This window comes from Pseudophryne corroboree, chromosome 1, assembly GCF_028390025.1.
Source record: "Pseudophryne corroboree isolate aPseCor3 chromosome 1, aPseCor3.hap2, whole genome shotgun sequence".
NCBI classification, from domain to species: domain Eukaryota; kingdom Metazoa; phylum Chordata; class Amphibia; order Anura; family Myobatrachidae; genus Pseudophryne; species Pseudophryne corroboree.
The window spans coordinates 171222681-171238153 of record NC_086444.1 but is presented as its reverse complement, the minus strand read 5'-3'; the positions used below and the strand labels follow the sequence as shown (position 1 = coordinate 171238153).

The following is a 15473-nucleotide window of genomic DNA, read 5'->3' as shown; positions in this document are numbered from 1 at the left end:
GGCGACCGCCCCGTCTCGGGACTTCTCGACCTACCGCGCCTCCCCCCTCTCCGGGGCGGGGAGGGCCGCGAGCGGTACCCGGATCAGCCTGGAGAGGACCGTGGAGTGCGCGTGCGCCCGCGTCGGGGCGGCGTCGGGGCGGCTGGGCGTGGGAGGCCCGGGAGGGCGGACGGGCCCCGCGGCCGCCCGTCCTCCCGGGGTCCTCCGTCCCGGGCTCGTCCCGCCGCCGGCCCCAGGGGTTGCGGGGAGGGGCTGCGGAGGCCCCCCGTCCGTCGGGAGCATCCGGGGGGGCGCGGGTTCGGGCCTACTCGGGGACGGCCGTCCCGGGTCCCCGTCGCCACCGGCCGCGGCTGTCCCCTCCGTAGCTACGGAGGCCGCGTCCGGGGGCGCCGGGTCCGGCTCGGCGCCGCCCCTTCGTCCCGCTCCCGTCTCTCCGCCGCCGCCTCGTCTTTCCTCTCTCGTTTTGGGCCTGGCCGGTGCGCGGCAGGGCCCCCCACGCTCTGCGTCTCTCTCTCGGCTGGACCCCGCGGTCCGCGGCCGAGCCGTTAATGATCCTTCTGCAGGTTCACCTACGGAAACCTTGTTACGACTTTTACTATATATATATATATATATATATATATAATTCTACCTATGATAGGTACCAGATGAGGCAGCCATCTTGGGCGTACTAATTAGTGATGAGCGGGTTCAGTTTCTCGGAAACCGAACCCCCCCCGAACTTCACGCTTTTTACACGGGTCCGAGGCAGACTCGGATCTTCCCGCCTTGCTCGGCTAACCCGAGCGCGCCCGAACGTCATCATCCCGCTGTCGGATTCTCGCGAGGCTCGGATTCTATCGCGAGACTCGGATTCTATATAAGGAGCCGCGCGTCGCCGCCATTTTCACACGTGCATTGAGATTGATAGGGAGAGGACGTGGCTGGCGTCCTCTCCGTTTAGAATAGAATGATAAAGCTAAATATTTATCTTATTTAAAACCCTTTAAGAGGCCTAAGAACACTGTACGCTATTGACGTATGGAGTACCGTAAGGGTACGCATGTTGCGTAACAATCGCTTAGCCGTGGTCGAGACGCTCAAGCGTCACGTTCGCTCACGGCCAAGAGATCACAGGCAGGCACGCTATTGGCTGCTGACTAACGTAATGGTTCGCTATAGCGTAGCGGACGCTCGGGACCACGAGGAGATCACCAGCGGCGCAGACGCTCACAATGTTAAACCTTTATATCTAAACCATAAACAATGTAATATGCTGTAAAACCCTAGTGTAGAGATAGGGTGTAGATGCAACACAGTGTAACCTTATTAACTTAAAAGCTGTTCGAGCGTCACCGACGCTCTGAGAATACTTAACACTATAATGAACACACAACTACCGGGCTTAGGGTCTAACGCCTTATGAATATGTTATACTTGCAAAAAGAATAATACAGTACAAGTCATACGCTACAATATAACATATACTACCTAACCAGAAAACTACACGTGAAATACAATATCAGTACAATAACTATATAAGAGAAACGAGAGAGAAAGAGAAGAGAGAGAGAGAGATATGGCCCACAATAACAAGAAATACAATATGATTGCGGAGAAAAACTTACGCACAAAGGGGAACGATCGCATGCGCCTCTGGACATCCAGCTCCCGATTATCAGCAATGAGAACCGTTGAAGAGTGAGCTGGATGTGATCGGCTTGTCTATTTATGCCCCACACACAATACAATTCAATGGTCCCTACAATCTCATAGTTCATTGGACACAGGCATTCCTCCTCGCATTATAACAAAAGGTCATAGGTTGATTCATACAGGTGGGCTGTGACAATTTTCAACTGCTCAGGTGGGTGGGAAACTAGGTTTCCCGCCGCATGGATAAGTAAGTGCAAATAATAGAAAATGGACATAAACTTCTTATGTCCATAACTATTCGCACGAGCGATTAATTCGCTTCAAACCAACACCGGAATATTGCTAATTAAATACTCTTCCGATGGATACTAAACACCACTGTATTACTCCTGTCTGACCCTTCGTATCAAACAAAGAGGGATTTCTCCGTCCATGAACATTCTACATTAACCAAACTTTCAGATTCTATCAAAGGGACCATAATCTACAAAATACATTATATGGTGAAAATATGTAACGAAAGAGTCGCCCGCTAGACGCATACAATCTCTACCGTAAATGCGCATACCGTGCGCCTGCGGGTGCCCGCAACAGCGAGTATGCGCACGCACGGGAGAGCGCACGCATGCGCAGCAGGGACACATATGAGGTGCAAATATGGCAGTGTGCATCGTGATATTTTTCTGACTTTGACAGTCCACCCTTTGGCAGTCAACAATAACTGCCACTTCCTAAAACATTTCAAAAAGAGAAAAATATATGTCAAGTGTAAATACATTTCCATGGTTGGGTAGGGGAGGAGAGGAGAAGGTAGGAAAAAGGGTATGACCTAGTGAGATAGCAGAAGCATGTGTGTATGAATCCGTGTTTGGGGGTCATGTATCATCGTGCCGTACGTGTTTTAAATCAAGCTTCGAGGTATTGCGAAGTATACATTTGAATTCCTTCTTATCCCGTGGTACGGGTCTGTGGATGGGCTGTCAAACTTTACCGAGCTCTTTTCGGCTGTGGTTGTAACAAAATGGGGAGCACATTTTAGTTGATGATACATGAATGGGGGAATATGTGATTGCTGATATCTGTGCCTGTATTCCCTATCGACTATGTGTGTAATTACCTGAAGGTTGTAGAGATGAAGAAAAGACATAATTACGGTAAATGCAGTGGTATTCTATGTCAGGTTAATGAACATTTGTCGGTTGAAGTCTTGTTCGGTGTCTGTTGAATGCAGTCTTCTTTGTGCTTTTGCCAAAAAGCTTTGTCAATGTCCATAGACTTACAAAAGTGTTGGGCTAGCGTAATTTTAAAATTTCTAGGGAAACTGGGGGTCTATGGCATAGTTCATCAAATATCTGTGTATAAGGTTGTCAAAACTTCTTCTTTAATCCATCAGTTGTCTGTATACAGGATCATCAAATTCCTCGTCAAAAGTGGGTCTTTTTACCTTGGAAAAACCAGAAAAACAGGTGAAAGAAACGGACCGTAGAAATCGCATTTTCATCACATCATTGTTTCTACATTTGGGTCATAAATCAAATCCATTGGAATTACAGTTTCCTCACTCCTTAAACTCATCACCCTAGTACTTCGTTTGCACTTCATTAAAGCCTGACCGCATCTAAATATCAAGCCAATCGTTATGATAACACCTAAGATACATAGGAGAAACTTCCCTACATCCATTATGACTCCCTGAGCCCATTCTCCTAAACCAGAGAACCAATTTCGCGGGTTCAACCATGACACCCAACTAGTCAGCTCATTACTCACAGCAGCAAGGGTGAGATTGTGTCTCCTGCGAAATTCCCACTTCAATTGGAGAATATCGTCCATCTTTTGGTCTATGACCTCGACCGGGTCCTCGGTACTATTCGTTATATATGTGCAGCATTTCACGCCGTACTGCGTTGCCAGTGTGACACAATATCCACCTGTTACTGCTGTGAGATAATTGAGAACCATTCTATGCTGAACCAGTTCTGTTTTATAAGCTTGAAGTTCTCTTCCAGTATACCTAAACGTGTCATCATACATTTCTGTGATATTATCTAACAAATTTGCGAGCGCAGATATGTATTTATAATTCAACACTCCTCTGGCGGTGCGAGTGATGTCTAACGTGATTAGAAACTGAATCCCGGTGGATTCATGGATCATGTCAGAGGCCGGATGCTCTGTTCTTTCTATCAGGTGCCGTTTAACTACGTGCTCGTAATGGGTATGAGTATAAGGAGCTTGGGCAACACGGTGTATGTCTTTCATTTTGGCATGTGATACAGTCATTACTTCAGGCAGTACTTTTCCAATATAACACAATCCTTCAGAGTTTGGGGCAAGCCACTTATACGCCTTCCTCCCGCATATGAAATATGCATCATCGGGGAGAACATATGGGACGGAGTAGGACATAACCATATTACACATCTTCCATGTGAAATCTCCTAACCCTAATTCTCCCATCTGTCTAGTACACGTATCAGCTTGTACGATATGTGCACAGTATCCTGGTGATACCTCTCCAACTCTCGTAATCCTACTTCCTAGGGTATACCTATATCGGAAAGATTTTCCTCTACTGGCTATGTGGCGTATAAGCTCTGTATCTGTCGGCATTCTATCTGCTCTATATGAAAAGGTCATGGTTTGGTTACTCCATGACACTTCCCAATTTCCCGGCTTTCGGGGATTGGAAATGTTAAAACATATTAGGGATCTATCCACATGATATTGGTGGAGCTTCAAACTAGGAGGACTGGAGATATTAAACCTCCTGTCCACCGGCCTCCCACCACTTAGCTCAAGTACCTCACCTATCGTTAAAGGAAATGGTACTAGTCCTGATTTGCTATGACCTTGAGGTACTTGAGAGCATACCCAACAATCTGTTTGATTTAACACACTACCCACTAAGGAGTGATAGTCACTCAAGGGATGCCGGTCCATGTGGATATTAAAACTGGATTGGCATTTCTTGATGCACCCATCCTCAACCACATTGTCACAGAGCCTACAGATACAGTTTTCTTCAGCTAACAATCCTTCACAATTCCTTCTATGGTCTATGTTATCGGATCGTTTTCTGATACTCGCCTTTGCTTGTTGATTATGTTGTTCTCGGAAAACTACGCCTCCATCTCTGTCATCAGAACCCATTCCAGAACCTTTCTCGACCTCCATGGTGCTCTCGCCGGAACAGACTGCTCTGGTCAACATCATGGTCAACAGGAAAATCCGGATCACAGTCTCTTGAGGCAAGTCCATCTTATAGGAGGAAACGAAGAAGAATGAGAAGGGGAAAAAATAATTTGAGGGAGAGGGGATGGGAAGTGGAGAAAAACAATAAAAGGGAAACGGGGGATCGACAACTGCTTTTGATCTTGTGATTCTCAATGCTCAGGTGCCGCCTCAGTCCTCCTGGAACAGACACTCCAGTGATACAACTTCCTCTACCGTCTGTTCCTTATCACGGGACCTCTCTGGATCAGCAACCTTCTTACAATGGGACGAATGAACCCAAGTCTCTCTCTCGGCAACTTTCAATGCTGTAGTGCTAGTCAATAAGATTTGGTATGGTCCTTCCCATCTGTCAATAAGGCAACCTGAGCGTAGAAAATTCCGTATCATTACATAATCCCCAGGTTCAATGTCATGACAATTACTATCTGGTAAATCAGGAATCACCAACTTCAAATTATCATTTTGATTCCTTAGCTGTTTACTCATGTTAATCAAGTATTTTACAGTCACTTCATTGTTACACTTCAAATCATCCTGAGGGTTAATTATAACATGCGGTTGTCGACCAAACAAGATTTCAAAGGGAGACAGATTAAGAGGGGACCTGGGAGTGGTTCTGATGCTGTACAGTACAATGGGTAAAGCTTCTGGCCATGTCAATCCTGTCTCTGCCATAACTTTGCTCAGTTTATTTTTAATAGTGCTGTTCACTCTTTCCACCTTCGCACTCGCCTGTGGACGGTATGGAGTGTGCAGCTTGCTATCAATTCCCATCAACTTACACATTCCTTGGAAGACATCACCTGTAAAATGGGTACCCCTATCACTTTCAATTATTCTAGGGATACCATATCTACATACAAATTCCTGCACAATTTTCTTAGCAGTAAACATAGCGGTATTTGTGGCCGCAGGAAATGCTTCGACCCAATTTGAAAAAACATCTATACAAACAAGTACATATTTCAAATTTCGACAAGGGGGTAATTGAATAAAGTCAATCTGTATTACCTGAAAAGGACCGCCTGTAGGTGGGATATGAGATGGTTCTGTTGGTATTGCCTTTCCGATATTCTTTCTCAAGCATGTAAGGCATGACATTGCTCTCTTACTTGCATGAGATGAAAATCCTGGGGCGCACCAATATGCTCTTACCAACTTGCACATTCCTTCCTTGCCCAGATGAGTCAGCCCGTGAGCTGCCTCAGCTAAACATGGAAGATATGCTCTGGGGGCCACTGGTTTACCTTGTCCATCCGTCCAGAGTCCTGAGGACTCCTGGCCATATCCCTTTGCCTTCCAGACTGCTTTTTCCTGTGTGCAACACAAATTTTGCATTTCACACAGCTTCTGTGTGTTGATGGTATTAAATACCATCAGTTGTGTGGTGTCTGTCTGTCTGGGGGTACCAGCTGCTAACTTAGCAGCTTCGTCTGCTCGGCTGTTGCCAAGTGATACTGGGTCCTGGCTATATGTGTGTGCTTTACACTTGATAACAGCCACTCTGTCGGGTTCCTGTATCGCTGTTAGAAGCCTTTTGATGTGAGCTGCATGCGCTACCGGTGTACCAGCTGCCGTCATGAAATTTCTGAGGCGCCATAGGGCTCCGAAATCATGGACTACCCCGAATGCGTATCTAGAGTCGGTGTAGATATTGGCTGATTTGCCCTTAGCCAATTCACATGCTCTGGTTAGGGCGACCAGTTCAGCAACCTGGGCTGAGTGAGGTGGGCCTAGCGGTTCTGCTTCTATGGTGCCTTGGTCATCTACGACTGCGTATCCAGTACACAAGTCTCCCGAGTCTGACTGTCTGTGACAACTACCGTCCGTGTAGAAAGTTAGATCTACATCTTCCAGTGGGTTGTCACTGATGTCAGGCCTTGCGGTAAAATTTTGGGTCAAATATTCCATACAATCATGTGTGTCCTCCTTTGTATTAAATTCTCCTTCCCCACCACTCTCATCCTCCACCCTTTGTGCCTGTCCAGGCACACCTGGGAGATATGTTGCAGGATTTAATGCACTGCATCTCCTTATGGTGATGTTTACGGGGGCCATTAGTGCCAATTCCCATCTTGTAAACCGCGCTGATGAGACGTGCCTGGTTTGGGCAGAATTTAGCAAGGCTGACACTGCATGTGGTGTATGAACTGTGAGGTTGTGACCTAGCACTACATCTTCGCTTTTCGTTACTAGCAATGCTATCGCAGCAACGCTTCGCAAGCATGTGGGGAGGGATCGCGCTACCGTATCTAGCTGAGCGCTATAGTATGCTACTGGCCTGCTGGCATCACCGTGCTTTTGGGTTAAGACGCCTGCCGCGCAACCAGCACTTTCTGTTCCGTACAGCTCAAAGGGTTTCCCATAGTCTGGCATACCTAATGCTGGTGCCTGCGTTAGGCACTGTTTAAGTCTCTCAAATGCCATCTCGGACTCGTCTGTATGCGAAATCCGATCAGGTTTGTTTGAGGAGACCATCTCCTGCAAAGGTAACGCCAGAATGGAAAACCCTGGGATCCAGTTACGGCAATACCCACACATTCCTAAAAATGTTCTGATCTGTTGCTGGGTTTGTGGCAGAGTCATGTCTCTAATTGCTTGAATTCTATCAGCGGTCAGGTGTCTCAGTCCTTGTGTTAGACAGTGTCCCAAATATTTTACCTTAGTTTGGCATAATTGTAACTTGTCTTTGGAAACCTTGGCCCTCATTCCGAGTTGATCGGTCGCAAGGCGAATTTAGCAGAGTTACACACGCTAAGCCGCCGCCTTCTGGGAGTGAATCTTAGCTTCTTAAAATTGCGAACGATGTATTCGCAATATTGCGATTACTAACTACTTAGCAGTTTCAGAGTAGCTCCAGACTTACTCTGCCTGTGCGATCAGTTCAGTGCTTGTCGTTCCTGGTTGACGTCACAAACACACCCAGCGTTCGCCCAGGCACTCCCACCGTTTCTCCGGCCACTCCTGCGTTTTTTCCGGAAACGGTAGCGTTTTCAGCCACACGCCCCTGAAACGCCGTGTTTCCGCCCAGTAACACCCATTTCCTGTCAATCACATTACGATCGCCGGAGCGAAGAAAAAGCCGTGAGTAAAAATACTTTCTTCATAGTAAAGTTACTTGGCGCAGTCGCAGTGCGAACATTGCGCATGCGTACTAAGCGGATTTTCACTGCGAAGCGATGAAAAATACCGAGCGAACAACTCGGAATGAGGGCCCTTGTGTCCTGTGTCTGAAAGATGAAACAGGAGCTGTTTCGTATCCTTCAGGGATGCTTCCACTGAATCAGAACACAGTAGTAGATCATCCACGAACTGTATTAATACTGATCCACTCTCTGGTTGGAAAGACTGTAAACAATCATGCAAAGCCTGGGAAAATATACTTGGACTGTCTATGAAACCTTGTGGTAATCGAGTCCATGTGTATTGGACTCCTCTGTATGTGAATGCAAACAAGTATTGGCTGTCAGGGTGCAGAGGTACCGAAAAGAAAGCGGAGCAGAGGTCAATAACAGTGAAAAATTTCGCAGTGGGAGGGATTTGCATAAGGATGACAGCTGGATTTGGCACTACGGGGAACTGACTCTCAACTATTTTGTTAATCCCCCTTAGATCCTGCACTAGCCGGTAACCCCTCCCCCCACTCTTTTTCACAGGGAAGATGGGACTATTGGCAGTGCTGGACGTTCTTACCAGAATGCCCTGTTGTAGCAAGCGCTCTATTACGGGATACACTCCTAACTCCACCTCTGGCTTCAGAGGGTATTGTGGGATTTTTGGAGCTATCCTACCATCTTTTACTTGTACAACTACTGGAGCTACGTTTGCCATTAATCCAGTGTCCTGTCCATCTTTAGTCCAAAGTGACTCTGGTATCTGGGATGTCATTTCTTCTACTTGGGATGGAGTCCTATTTGTCATAATGGTATGTGACATTAATTTTGATGGGGAGTCTAACATGTCTCGCACTTCCTGAGCGTGATTCTCAGGTATGTCCAAGAATACACCTTCAGGAGTACAATAAATGACGCACCCCATTTTACACAATAAATCTCTTCCCAGGAGATTAGTCGGTGCCGATGCAGCCAGCAAAAAGGAATGCTTGGTATGTAAAGGCCCTATTGTAATCTCGGCTGGTTTGCTAACGGGGTAGTGCTGGACTACTCCCGTTACTCCTATGGCTGGAATTGTCTTACCAGTGGTTCTCATGCCCACTGTCGAATTTATCACTGATTTGGCCGCCCCCGTATCTACAAGAAAGTTTAATGATTTACCAGCTACATTTATTGCAATCTCAGGTTCACTTCCAAGATTTGCAATCAATTTTACTGGCTGCAGATTACAGGTATGGCCACACCCCTATTGGGTATGGTGACCTCCCTGAATCCCGCTGGCAGCAACTACTTGTGAAGGGGTTAAATGGGAACTGCCAGAAGTTTGCCAGTCTCCTTTTGGGGGATATCTTTTTGTTTCCCCTGCGTGTGGCTCATAACTCCGTCTCTGTGGACCCTGATCCCAATCTCGTGTGTCATGTCGTTGTCTAGGGGGTTGGTATGATCTTTGTGAATTTTTCGCTCTACAGTCTCGTGCTATGTGTCCCTGTTTATGACAAAAATAACATGTTACCACATTTGACTTACCCACAGGGTTTGGTGATCTATACAAAGGCTGCTTTGTGGTCAGGGCTTGTATACTTACGGCCATTAACTTATCACCTTGTGACTCCCTGTGTCTGGTGATATTCCGGTCGTGATCAATAGCAGCCTCTCTCAAAGTAGCCACCGACAGACCTCGCCAACATGGTTGCGTGGTCTGTACCCTGGTCTTTAATGCTTCTTTTAAACCATCCATTAGCACAGATACTGCTACTTCTTGATGATTTGCATTGGTCCTAATGTCCTCTATGCCAGTGTATTTTGCCATTTCTAATAATGCCCGGTGAAAATAATCAGCAGCTGTTTCTGACTCTTTTTGTTTAATGGAAAAAATTCTATTCCATTTGGCTACAGCTGGGAAATACTCCTTTAACTGTAAATTTATTCTTTTTACATTGTCTTTGTTGTACACATCTGTAAGAGGTACATCCTGATCCAGTCCACAGTCAGCTAAAAATTGAGCTGCGTCGACATTGGAGGGTAAACATGCCCTCAGCAATACCTGCCAGTCTTTGTTATTGGGCTCTAAAGTGTTCCCTAGGTCTCTGATGTATTTCTGGCTAGCAACTAAGTCTTTTCTAGGATCAGGGAATTCAGACACTATGGTTCTTAATTCCATTCGGGAAAACGGGCTGTACATGGCAATGTTCCTGATAGGAGTGATTCCTGTAGTGTCCGTTTTCCCATTTGGAACTGCTATTACCCTCACGGGAGCAAGTTTAACAACATCATTCTGTGTAGATTCTACAGTCTGTGGTGAAATGGTTTCAGCATAGTGTATGGTGCCGTACTTACCCGTTGATACGACCTCACCTGTCCCTCCGCTAGGGGGCTTTGTTACTAATCTTATGGGTTGGGCCGTGCCTACTGTCGTTTCTGATATAGTGGCTGCTAGAGAGAGCGCCGATATTGTTGCCGATTCGTCCTCTTGATCACACTCCTGGGGAAAGTTCAAAACAGGGTACAACTTGCACGGGTTAATGCTTGCATTGGTTAACTTATTAACATTATCCTTAACATTTATACAGTTGCTAAGTGCCTGTTTGTTACCCCCTGATGCGTCATTCTCCGCAACCAATTTCTCTCCTGATATGTATGGTGGCGGCGGGGCCGTGGCTACCAGTTTCCTGATAGGATTAGATCCCGCCGCCTGAGCCAATCCTCTCTGTATTTCACCCTCCTGTTGCCATAGCTGCAAATAATCATAATGTTGGATTCGTCTCTTTGTTGATTTAATGAGACATATCCTTCTCCTTAGATTTTGTAACACTTCTGGGCTAAAGCTGCCTACTCTTGGGAATTTCTCCCCGTCATGTACCGTCATTCTCTCCCATTCATCACATAAAACTTCTGTGTGTGAGCCGTATTTTTCACACATTACGTACCTTGCCGACCCGATTGGTCGGTTCACTAAATCAACCCGAACCGAGGTTGATCGCCCCCTTCCTGAACAACTGGCCCCCATAATTTGCAGGTGTTGCTTGCTCTACCTCTGACCTTTATATCAGGGTCTTCAGCGAACCCTTACAAAAAACCAAAATATTCAAAGATAGGTTGACGGTGGTGGTTTACCGAGTACCCCACTTACTCGCCCACGCCGACCAATACGCCCACACACTGCTTTAGCGCTGGCGTACTCGACCTAGGGCCCCTATGAACCTTTGTTTACTGGAACATGTGGGTGTGATCCGCAGAGCATTAACCCTTTCCAGTAACTGTGGGGTTGTTGGATAATTCCTGAGTGACCAGCGAACTTCCCTTTTAAAAATAAAAAATTACACAAATCACGTCAGAATGTACAAATAGTGTTTATGACCGGGTTCGTACACAAATGGTACTGGTCAGACTAACTAATGCACACAATTACGTGCGGTACAATCGTTCAGTACATAAGCAACTAATCTTATGTACGGAGCGACCAGTGGAATCGACATTCAGCAGCTGCGAATTCCTTCAGCCTGAGCTTTATGGCCTATATGGGTTCCGCTCCAACCCTTCTTGGTGTTGGGCTACTTGACTCTATAGCGGACTTCCTTGTCTGCTGTACCTGGACCTCCTGGTCTGTTATGCGACCTCCTGGTCTGACCTCCTGGTCTGTTACAGTATGACCTCCTGGTCTGCTACACTCTAATGCTCTTTATATGTTTAACAAGGGATGCCTCCCTAGCCACCATGTATGTCACTTACACGTATGTACTTTTACGAGAACTCGATGATTTCTGTGGTTCAATCCCCAAAATTGTAAAAACTTATATAATTGCAAACACTCACTCACCACATGTACACTTTTGTTTCTATTTCTATTTCTGCGCAGAAATTTTCTTTAAACCAGATGTGTTGTAAATTTGGAGAAGGATTTGTTAGTCTAAATTTCGGACACTAAAATAAACTTGCGCTATTTATCGCCTGTTGCGCTATTTATCGCCTGTTGAAAATCAACACTATCGTGTGACTTGAGTTACGTGGGCGTACCCAGACGCTCCGTTGCGTAATTTACGCTGCGTGCGTCGGCCTTTGCGTACGCGAGTATCAGCCCTTTGTTAGAGACACGTGTACACAAAACCAATGTCCACCGTAACACAATGTACATGTTTATCAATGTAGATGATCCTCGATCCTCTACTGAACCCCACACCAATCTCTCCTTGTACCTTTAGGTAGAGCTGCGTGTGTGCTTTACACTTTATCCCTTAATATATTACTTTTACACTTTAACTATGAAATAGCGACAAATCTCTCTTAGCACGTTTTATCAATTATAAAAATGGCAAACAGGAGAGTGACATATGAAAATACACGAATGAAAAAGAAATGCAGATATGTGCGTGCGTACGCAAGACAGAAATAAACAGTTTTAAAAGACACTAGCGTGTTGTTCTTACCTCCGGTTCCGGATTCCCTCAGCACCCTTTACTAAGCGAAGCAGACGCTTATCCCGTCAGCACTGCGAAGAATATGATCTCCCGCCCTTTGCTGATGGATAATGTCTGCTGAAATTACCTAGCAGAGATATGTGAAGGACAGGACGAGCCGCCAATTGATAAAGCTAAATATTTATCTTATTTAAAACCCTTTAAGAGGCCTAAGAACACTGTACGCTATTGACGTATGGAGTACCGTAAGGGTACGCACGTTGCGTAACAATCGCTTAGCCGTGGTCGAGACGCTCAAGCGTCACGTTCGCTCACGGCCAAGAGATCACAGGCAGGCACGCTATTGGCTGCTGACTAACGTAATGGTTCGCTATAGCGTAGCGGACGCTCGGGACCACGAGGAGATCACCAGCGGCGCAGACGCTCACAATGTTAAACCTTTATATCTAAACCATAAACAATGTAATATGCTGTAAAACCCTAGTGTAGAGATAGGGTGTAGATGCAACACAGTGTAACCTTATTAACTTAAAAGCTGTTCGAGCATCACCGACGCTCTGAGAATACTTAACACTATAATGAACACACAACTACCGGGCTTAGGGTCTAACGCCTTATGAATATGTTATACTTGCAAAAAGAATAATACAGTACAAGTCATATGCTACAATATAACATAGACTACCTAACCAGAAAACTACACGTGAAATACAATATCAGTACAATCACTATATAAGAGAAACGAGAGAGAAAGAGAGAGAGATATGGCCCACAATAACAAGAAATACAATATGATTGCGGAGAAAAACTTACGCACAAAGGGGAACGATCGCATGCGCCTCTGGACATCCAGCTCCCGATTATCAGCAATGAGAACCGTTGAAGAGTGAGCTGGATGTGATCGGCTTGTCTATTTATGCCCCACACACAATACAATTCAATGGTCCCTACAATCTCATAGTTCATTGGACACAGGAATTCCTCCTCGCGTTATAACAAAAGGTCATAGGTTGATTCATACAGGTGGGCTGTGACAATTTCCAACTGCTCAGGTGGGTGGGAAACTAGGTTTCCCGCCGCATGGATAAGTAAGTGCAAATAATAGTAAATGGACATAAACTTCTTATGTCCATAACTATTCGCACGAGCGATTAATTCGCTTCAAACCAACACCGGAATATTGCTAATTAAATACTCTTCCGATGGATACTAAACACCACTGTATTACTCCTGTCTGACCCTTCGTATCAAACAAAGAGGGATTTCTCCATCCATGAACATTCTACATTAACCAAACTTTCAGATTCTATCAAAGGGACCATAATCTACAAAATACATTATATGGTGAAAATATGTAACGAAAGAGTCGCCCGCTAGACGCATACAATCTCTACCGTAAATGCGCATACCGTGCGCCTGCGGGTGCCCGCAACAGCGAGTATGCGCACGCACGGGAGAGCGCACGCATGCGCAGCAGGGACACATATAAGGTGCAAATATGGCAGTGTGCATCGTGATATTTTTCTGACTTTGACAAGAAATAGATAGAGAGTGAGAGTGAGACATTTGATTTACTGGAGCTTAGGAGTACTCAGAGAGTGCAGAGTTTACTAGTGACTGACCAGTGACCACCAGTGCAGTTTTATTATTATTTAATATAATCCGTTCTCTGCCTGAAAAAAAACGATACACAGTGACACAGTATACCATATCTGTGCTCAGCCTCAGTGTGCTGCATCATCTATGTATATCTGACTGTGCTGAGTGCTCACTGCTCACACAGCTTAATTGTGGGGGAGACTGGGGAGCAGTTATAGCAGGAGTACATTAACAGTGCACACTTTTGCTGCCAGAGTGCCACTGCCAGTGTGACTGACCAGTGACCACTGACCACCAGTATATTGTGATTGTCTGCCTGAAAAAGTTAAACACTCGTCGTGTGGTGTTTTTATTCTATAAACGCATTCTGCTGACAGTGTCCAGCAGGTCCGTCATTATATAATATATACCTGTCCGGCTGCAGTAGTGATATATATATATTTTTTATATCATTATCATCCAGTCTATATTAGCAGCAGACGCAGTACGGTAGTCCACGGCTGTAGCTACCTCTGTGTCGGCAGTCGCTCGTCCATCCATAATTGTATACCACCTACCTGTGGTGTTTTTTTTTTTCTATCTTCTTGATACTAGTAGCTTACTTTAGGAGTCTGCAGTGCTGACAGTGTCCAGCAGGTCCATCATTATATAATATATACCTGTCCGGCTGCAGTAGTGATATATATATATTTTTTATATCAGTATCATCCAGTCTATATTAGCAGCAGACGCAGTACGGTAGTCCACGGCTGTAGCTACCTCTGTGTCGGCAGTCGCTCGTCCATCCATAATTGTATACCACCTACCTTTTGTGTTTTTTTTTTTTTATCTTCTTGATACTAGTAGCTTACTTTAGGAGTCTGCAGTGCTGACAGTGTCCAGCAGGTCCGTCATTATATAATATATACCTGTCCGGCTGCAGTAGTGATATATATATATTTTTTATATCAGTATCATCCAGTCTATATTAGCAGCAGACGCAGTACGGTAGTCCACGGCTGTAGCTACCTCTGTGTCGGCAGTCGCTCGTCCATCCATAATTGTATACCACCTACCTTTTGTGGTTTTTTTTTTTTATCTTCTTGATACTAGTAGCTTACTTTAGGAGTCTGCAGTGCTGACAGTGTCCAGCAGGTCCGTCATTATATAATATATACCTGTCCGGCTGCAGTAGTGATATATATATATTTTTTATATCATTATCATCCAGTCTATATTAGCAGCAGACGCAGTACAGTAGTCCACGGCTGTAGCTACCTCTGTGTCGGCAGTCGCTCGTCCATCCATAATTGTATACCACCTACCTGTGGTGTTTGTTTTTTTTCTATCTTCTTGATACTAGTAGCTTACTTTAGGAGTCTGCAGTGCTGACAGTGTCCAGCAGGTCCGTCATTATATAATATATACCTGTCCGGCTGCAGTAGTGATATATATATATTTTTTATATCATTATCATCCAGTCTATATTAGCAGC

The 15473-nt window shown here is 45.4% G+C and overlaps 1 protein-coding gene across 1 annotated transcript in view; it reads left to right on the top strand.

Annotated features, from left to right (window-relative positions):
• Positions 1–15473, top strand: part of LOC134892612 (baculoviral IAP repeat-containing protein 1-like) — a 177773-nt gene that overhangs the window by 49806 nt on the left and 112494 nt on the right. The gene's annotated exons all lie outside the window — the stretch shown is intronic.